We start from the raw sequence: 7,500 nt of genomic DNA on the forward strand, positions 1-7,500 counted from the left end.
ACACACACACACACACACACACACACACACACACACACATACATACATCACTATCACCAACAATATGAGACGAGGGAGATGGATACACCCCTCACATCACCTCCCCTCACCTCCCCTTACCTCTCCTCACCTCCCCTTGTTTACCTCCCCCAGACACCCTACTTATCTCCTTTCCCCTCTATTTTTCCTCCCTTTCTCCATCCCAGCCCGCATAGTCACTTGTTTATACCTCCGCCTTTCCCCTCCTACCCTCCTTCCCCTCACCACCACCCTCGGGGCAGACGACTGGAAAAAAGGTCTTGGAATAGTCGTACAGTGTCCAATGAGGTCGTAGCCTGCAGGTCTTTGTCTTGTATTGTCAGGATAGATTGCTCGTCTGTTGGGGGGCGTGTGGGGGAGGCGTGGAGGGCGTGTGAAGGGGTATGTGAGGGGTATGGAGGGGGGGGTAGGAAGTAAGAGATTGGTGGTACTGAGAAGGGAAGGGGATGGGAAGGGGAAGAAAGGGAGATAGTTACTAGTTCTGGGGAGAGGGGAAATGGGGAGCTGTTGGAAGGGAGAGAGAGAGAGAGAGAGAGAGAGAGAGAGAGAGAGAGAGAGAGGGAGGGGGGAACAGATCTAAGTAGCAAGTTATTGAGGGGGTAGATACCTGAGAGAGAGAGAGAGAGAGAGAGAGAGAGAGAGAGAGAGAGAGAGAGAGAGAGAGAGAGAGAGAGAGACAAAGATGACAAAAACAAGAGATAGAAAGACACAGAGAAACAGAAACAGAATAGCGAAAACGCCTGAGGAAAGAAAGGGAGGAGGAGGAGGAGGAGGAGGAGGAGGAGGAGGAGGAGGAGAGAAGAGAAGAGCTGGGAGAGAGAGAGAGAGAGAGAGAGAGAGAGAGAGAGAGAGAGGGAGAGGGGCGTGCGATGCGGTGCCCGGGGAAGCTGTCTTTGTTGGTCTGGATTTGAAGAGTAATAAGCCTTTTTTGTGTGACTGATGCGAGGATTTTTCTGCTGTGTATTGGGGTTAGTTTTCCTTCCTTCTTGACTGTTTTCTGAAGGTAAATACGAGGAGGAGGAGGAGGAGGAGGAGGAGGGAGGACTATGACGGGGACTTAGAGGAGGAGGGACAGAAGAGGAGGAGGTGGTTTATGAAGAGATGGGCTAGGAGGAGGGGGCTAGAGGGACTAAGGGAAAGTGGCCAGGAGGAGAACAGCTGGTGGGAGGACAGGTATGTATGAGGAAAGAAGGAATTAACAGGACAATAAGAGTACGAGTTGGGTATAGGAAGAAGAGGAGGAGGAGGAGGAGGAAGAAGAGGAGGAAAAGGAAGAAGAGGAGGAGGAGGAGGAGGAGGAGGAGGAAGAGGAGGAGGTGATGATGAAAACATGAATTGTTCTCAATAATTCTCATGATATTTACCCAATCGATACCATGAGAAAGAAACTATTTACTGTTGTTTGTCCTCCTCCTCCTCCTCCTCCTCCTCCTTTCCCTCCTCCTCCACCACCACCACCATCCCTCCTCCTCCACCACCACCACCTCCTCCTCCTCCTCCCTCCTCCTCCTCCTCCTCCTCCACAAATCATCCCAAATGCCAATGAAATATAGAGGAAGGGTTTGGATTTAAAAGGCAAGCAGGTGACGGGGCGACAGGTAAATCACAGGTAGATCATTGAAAGAGGTGACAAAGTGACGGAACTCTATCCCATAAGGCGCTAAGGTTGTAAAGGTAATGTGTGTGTGTGTGTGTGTGTGTGTGTGTGTGTGTGTGTGTGTGTGTGTGTGTGTGTGTGTTAATTGTTATTCTGTCTATCTCCTTTCTTTCTTATTATTGTGTGTTTACTTCCTCTCTTCTTATTTCTTTTTTTTTGTTCTTATTCTGTCTTATTTTCTCTTTCTTTCTCCTCTTTTCCTTCCTTTAATTCTTATCTCCGTTCCTTCCTTCCTTTTTCTCCCTTCCTCATCTTTTCTTTCCTTCATTCTCTCTCCTTCCTTCTCTTTCTTCTATTCTTCCTCATATCTTCTTCTCTCCCACACTTATCTTCCTTTCCTTCATTCTTTCTCTACCTTCTCTTCCTTCTTCCTTTCTCTCCCCTCTCTCTTCCACATTCCTTTTCTCTTCCTATAATTCGTCTTGTCTCCTCCTCCTCCTCCTCCTCCTCCTTTTACCACATACGCCTACAATTCTTCCTCTTATCCATACCTTCTTCCTCTCAACACGTGCCTCCTCCTCCTCCTCCTCCTCCTGCCCTCAGCCCCCACCCACAGAGCCACACCCTTCCGGGGAGACACTTCCTCATCAGAAAAATAGTGTTGCCAGCACCCTCCTGCCTCTTCCTGCCCCCTCCCCTTGTTTTTCCCTCCCTTCACTCCCCCCTCCCCTCTGACTGGATTGATGTGTGTGTATATTCATTTTTTTTATTAACGTTATGTTCTTAAGTTTGTCTAGTTTTATCATATCTGTTTAATCTTTAGGTAGCATTTGTAACCGAAGTCATGTATATAATTGGACCATTAAATTTTTATTAGTGTATTCATGCCTCTTATGTATTCCCTCAAGTTTGTGGTCAATAAAATATCTATCTTTCTATCTATGTCTATCTATGAATGTAATGAACAAGTGTACAGAATGAATTATATTAGTGTGGGTTGGAATTATGTGTGAATTTGGGGTTAGGGTGATGTGATGTTGTTTGTCTGTGATTGTGTGTGAGTGCAAGATTGTGGTGTGAAGGGATGTGTGTGTTGTTTACCTGGTTTTAATGAACTCTCGAACTCCTTATCCGGATCTTGTATTTCCATCTTCCTACGATCTGAACTCATTTGATCTCTTCAGTACTGGGATGCATTTTTACCATGAGTTTTGGATACGATTAGACGATTTTACTTACATTAGAAACCGTGTATGGGGGGGGGGTCGGAAGATTAATGGCCACAGTCTTCACTATTCTAACCAATACATAAGTTTCTGAAGCTGTATAAAATCGCCAAATGGTACTGGAGGAGTTAATAAGGAAATTTCAAGACATTTATCTCATATTTTGGCTAACTCTCGGACATTCTCAGGAAACTACCATCTCAGTGAACCTTTTTATTCAACCATCTTTGTTTCCCTTGCCCAGATTTCCCCCGTCACACAAAGCAACAACAAAAACAACAAACAAACGCAGAGAAACGCCATGACACAAAACCGACCAGCCAGGTGTATCTTGACTCTCCTGGCGGTGTTTAAGGTGTGGCCAGGTAGATAGGGAGGCAGCAGGCAGGTGTGAGGTGAGGCGGACAGGTGATATGTCCACAGGTGAGCAGTAATGGAAAGGTAGGCGCGGGCAGGTAGGCGTGGGAACATTAAATAAGTGAGGGCGTGGCAAAGTGTTAGACGGTATAGATAGTGTCGTAGTGGTGGTGGTGGTGGTGTGACGTAAATGTAAAAAGAAACAAATCTCTCTCTCTCTCTCTCTCTCTCTCTCTCTCTCTCTCTCTCTCTCTCTCTCTCTCTCGTGATCAAGTACAGCTCAGGTGAAGGCAGGTATATTTTGCTCAATTATCGCCTCTTCTTTCGTACCTGGGGAGGAGGAGGAGGAGGAGGAGGAGGAGGAGGAGGAGGAGGAGGAGGAGGAGGAGAAGAAGAAGAAGAAGAAGAAGAAGAAGAAGAAGAAGAAGAAGAAGAAGAAGAAGAAGAAGAAGAAGAGGAGGAGGAGGAGGAGGAGGAGGATTAGAAGGAGGAGGAGGAGCCCGCCTTCCGCCAGTGTTGAGGCCAATAATTGATAGTTCTCAACCACAAGACGCCGCCGCCAACAAAGCTTGCATTTTTAACACTTTTCAAAACTCAAATTATTCTTCATCGCCAGAGGGACAGACAGTTAATATTAATCTTGAACTTTTGCGCCTGCCTTCCCTCTCCCTCTCCCTCTCCCTCTCCCTCTCTCCCATCGCGTCAAGAATACCAAGTAAATAAAATGTGTAAAATAATTGATGGATTCAGTGGTTTATTGTGAGCAAAACTTTGAAACTGATTATAATATTGTCTTTGGTTTGGTGAGAGAGAGTGAGGGAGAGGGAGAGGGAGGGAGGGAGGGAGAGAAAGTTATATATTCTGTGTGAGGTGCCACGAGGAGGAGGAGGAAGAGGAGGAGGTGGAGGAGGAGGAGGAGCGAACGGCAAATATAACGTTACGGATTTTTAATGAAAACTCTTCCATTCGTTCGGAAAAGAAACTCTCTTAGGGAATTCAGAAGCAGAGAGAGAGAGAGAGAGAGAGAGAGAGAGAGAGAGAGAGAGTTGCATCTGGTGGTAGTGGGAGGGAGGGAGGTAGGGAGGGACAGGGAGAGGAGCATGGGATAGGGAGAGAGAGAAGTAGAGAGACGGGGTGGGAGAGATGATGGTGGTGAAGATTGTTTGAGTGAGGAGTGAGAGGAGAAAAGGGAGAGTAAGTGAGAGAAAAGGGAGAAAGAAGAAAGAAAGTGAGAGTGGAGGAGAAGAAAAGAAAAAAAGAGAAAGAGATGAAAGGAGATAAAAAGAGAGAGAGAGAGAGAGAGAGAGAGAGAGAGAGAGAGAGAGAGAGACGTCAAGGAGATAATATAAAAGTGGAGACAAGATTTTGAGGCAAACTTTTATGACAGATGAAAGAGCAACAGTAACAACAACAACAGTAGCAGTAGCAGTAGTAGCAGTAGTAGTAGTAGCAGCAAAATAGGACATGGGACAGGACACAGGACACACTAATTAGGGGGATACAATAGGATAAGCTTCACAACACGTGTTTCGGGATAAAGGCTTTGATGTGCTTGATGTTGTAAAGTGAGCTTAGGTGAAGGTAGTGGGGGAGGGATGTCAAGTGTGTGTGTGTGTGTGTGTGTGTGGTAAAGGGAGGCGAGATTTGGGACAGTTATGTTTTTCTCCTATTGTTATTGTAGTAGTAGTAGTAGTAGTAGTAGTAGTAGTAGTAGTTGTTGTTGTTGTTGTTGTAGAATTTTTATCATTGTTACTACTCCTCCTATTATTATTATATTATTATCATTCCAAAAGCATCGTAGTAGTAGTAGTAGTAGTAGTAGTAGTAGTAGTAGTAGTAGTAGTAATTTTTGTTGCCCTTGGCCAGTGTTCCCATCTTACATGAAAAGAAAGAAAAAATGAATGTTTTATAATGTTTTCCTATTTATTTTCCAATGCTAATGTTGACAATGAATGTTTTTCTTCCTTAACGATACTAACGAGTGAATCTCCTTGTTACAGGCCGGGGGAGACGCGCTGCTCTAGTTTTCTTTAGACCGGTAAGTACATTATTATTATTATTATTATTATTATTATTATTATTATTATAAGTAGTAGTTGTATCACAAACAGCCATTTACGGGCCAAAAAATCTGCTGCTGTTTGTTTCTCCTTTTGTGTTCTTCTGTGTGTTTCATTTTACTAATCTATCTGTCTATCTGTCCATCTATCTGTCTATCTATCTATCTATCTATCTTTGTCTATCTGTATGTCTGTCTGTCCAGCCCACTCTTCAACACACACACACACACACACACACACACACACACACACACACACACACACACACACACACACACCATACCAATCCATCACACTCACCAAGGCATCCACGCATCACCAGACACTCAAAATCCATCACCAATCCGCTAAGGTCCATATCTCAACACCCTCATCCCTCTCACCAGAACCTTACGCCCTTTATCCACTTGTATTGTCAAGGTTTAATTTACAAGTACACCTGGAGACACACCTTTTCTACCAGTCGCCCTTAGGTATTCGCTCGTCAACCCTCATTTTCCCCTCATTTTTCCCATTAGTGTCAGTGGTATTGCCATATTCGCATTTCTAGTTGAGTCTCCCCCTTCAATTCATCTCTGCAACAAAAAACGGGATGTGTGTAGGAGTGAACTTGCAAAATGGTCGTTTTCTGTGTTATAAATCGTGATATTCTCCTTCTTTGGCTTGTTTGTGGGTGGTTTGGTGCTCTCTCTCTCTCTCTCTCTCTCTCTCTCTCTCTCTCTCTCTATGCATTGGTTTTGTTGTTTTATTGAGTCTGAAAAGTTTAAGAGAAGGAAGAAAGTAAAGAGGAGGAGGAGGAGGAGGAGGAGGAGGAGGAGGAGGAGGAGGAGGAGGAGGAGGAGGAAGAAAGGAGGAAGAGGAGGAGAAAGAGGAAGAAGAGGAAGTGGACAACATCTATTAATGTAACACCACCAAACTCCGCACTCCATTTTCTATGAGTGAAAGAAAATTAGCATGATTGAAGGGAGAACAATGATAAAGAGAGAGAGAGAGAGAGAGAGAGAGAGAGAGAGAGAGAGAGAGAGAGAGAGAGAGAGAGAGAGAGAGAGAGAGAGAGAGAGAGGTAATTTAGTCAAGTTGGTAAGGGTGACATACGCTTAGAATGAATTAAGAGATGGGTTGGGAAAGTCACGTGTAATTAGCATGCCAGGTGAGAGAGAGAGAGAGAGAGAGAGAGAGAGAGAGAGAGAGAGAGAGAGAGAGAGAGGTGTAGATATATCCCTTCTTTCTCTCTTATCTCCTCCTCCTCCTCCTCCTCTCCTCTGATTAGATGTGTGTGTGTGTGTGTGTGTGTGTGTGTGTGTGTGTGTGTGTCTCTCTCTCTCTCTCTCTCTCTCTCTCTCTCTCCATATTCTTGATTTAATTTCTTAGCCTCCCAGGTGAGAGGAAATGAGAGGGAGGAAGAGGGGAGAGGGAGAGGGGAAGAAGATAAGAGAAGATAAGAGGGAGGGGAGGCGAGGAAAGGTAATGGGGAGGTGAGGGGAGAGAGGGGAGAGATGATGGCCGAGTTTAGTTTTTATTGAAGGGGGAGAGGAGAGAGAGAAAGAGAAAAGTGAGGGGAAAGAGAGAGAGGGAGAGGGAGGGAGAAGGAGAGAGGGGAGTAAAGAGAGGAATAGAGGGAGGGAATGGAGGATTGTAGGCCTAATAAACGGGAGAAAGGGGAATAAGGCACAGAGGAAGAAGAAAAGAGGGGAAAAGTAATCGAATAAAAGAAAGGGGAAATAGAATAAAGTGAATTAATGTTTTTTTTTTATTTTCATGTATAGATTCTCTCTCTCTCTCTCTCTCTCTCTCTCTCTCTCTCTCTCTCTCTCTCTCTCTCTCTCTCTCTCTCTCTCTCACCTTTCTTCTGATGATCCTTACAACTCCTTAGTCTTTCCACTTCCCCACCTCTCTCCCTCTCCCTCTCCCTCTCCCTCTCCCTCTCTCTCTCTCTCTCCCTCTCCCTGTCCCTCTCCCTCTCACTCTAATATCCAGGTGTGAGTGTGACCCCATAATAACAATTGCACTCACCTGGGGAGCCACACAGGTAAATTATGAGACTAATGACCTGTGATGCTGGCGTTAAATAATTAAGACACCTGGAGACACGACACGCACAGGTATATTCTCTCTCTCTCTCTCTCTCTCTCTCTCTCTCCAGTTTTTTTTTTTAGCTTTTTTCTCATTTTTCGTTTTCTTTTTGCTGTTTCTGTCTGTTTGTTTATTTTTTCGCTGTCTG

At 44.9% G+C, this 7,500-nt stretch overlaps 1 protein-coding gene across 2 annotated transcripts in view; it reads left to right on the plus strand.

Moving 5' to 3' along the window:
• Window positions 1-7,500, plus strand: part of LOC123512842 (forkhead box protein P1-like) — a 697,058-nt gene that overhangs the window by 30,665 nt on the left and 658,893 nt on the right. For both annotated transcript variants that reach the window (XM_045269468.1, XM_045269471.1), the window contains exon 2: window positions 5,220-5,257. The gene's annotated coding sequence lies outside the window, so the exon portion shown is untranslated. The remainder of the gene's footprint in view (window positions 1-5,219; window positions 5,258-7,500) is intronic.

The sequence above is a fragment of the Portunus trituberculatus genome, chromosome 34 (assembly GCF_017591435.1).
Source record: "Portunus trituberculatus isolate SZX2019 chromosome 34, ASM1759143v1, whole genome shotgun sequence".
In the NCBI taxonomy this organism is placed as follows: domain Eukaryota; kingdom Metazoa; phylum Arthropoda; class Malacostraca; order Decapoda; family Portunidae; genus Portunus; species Portunus trituberculatus.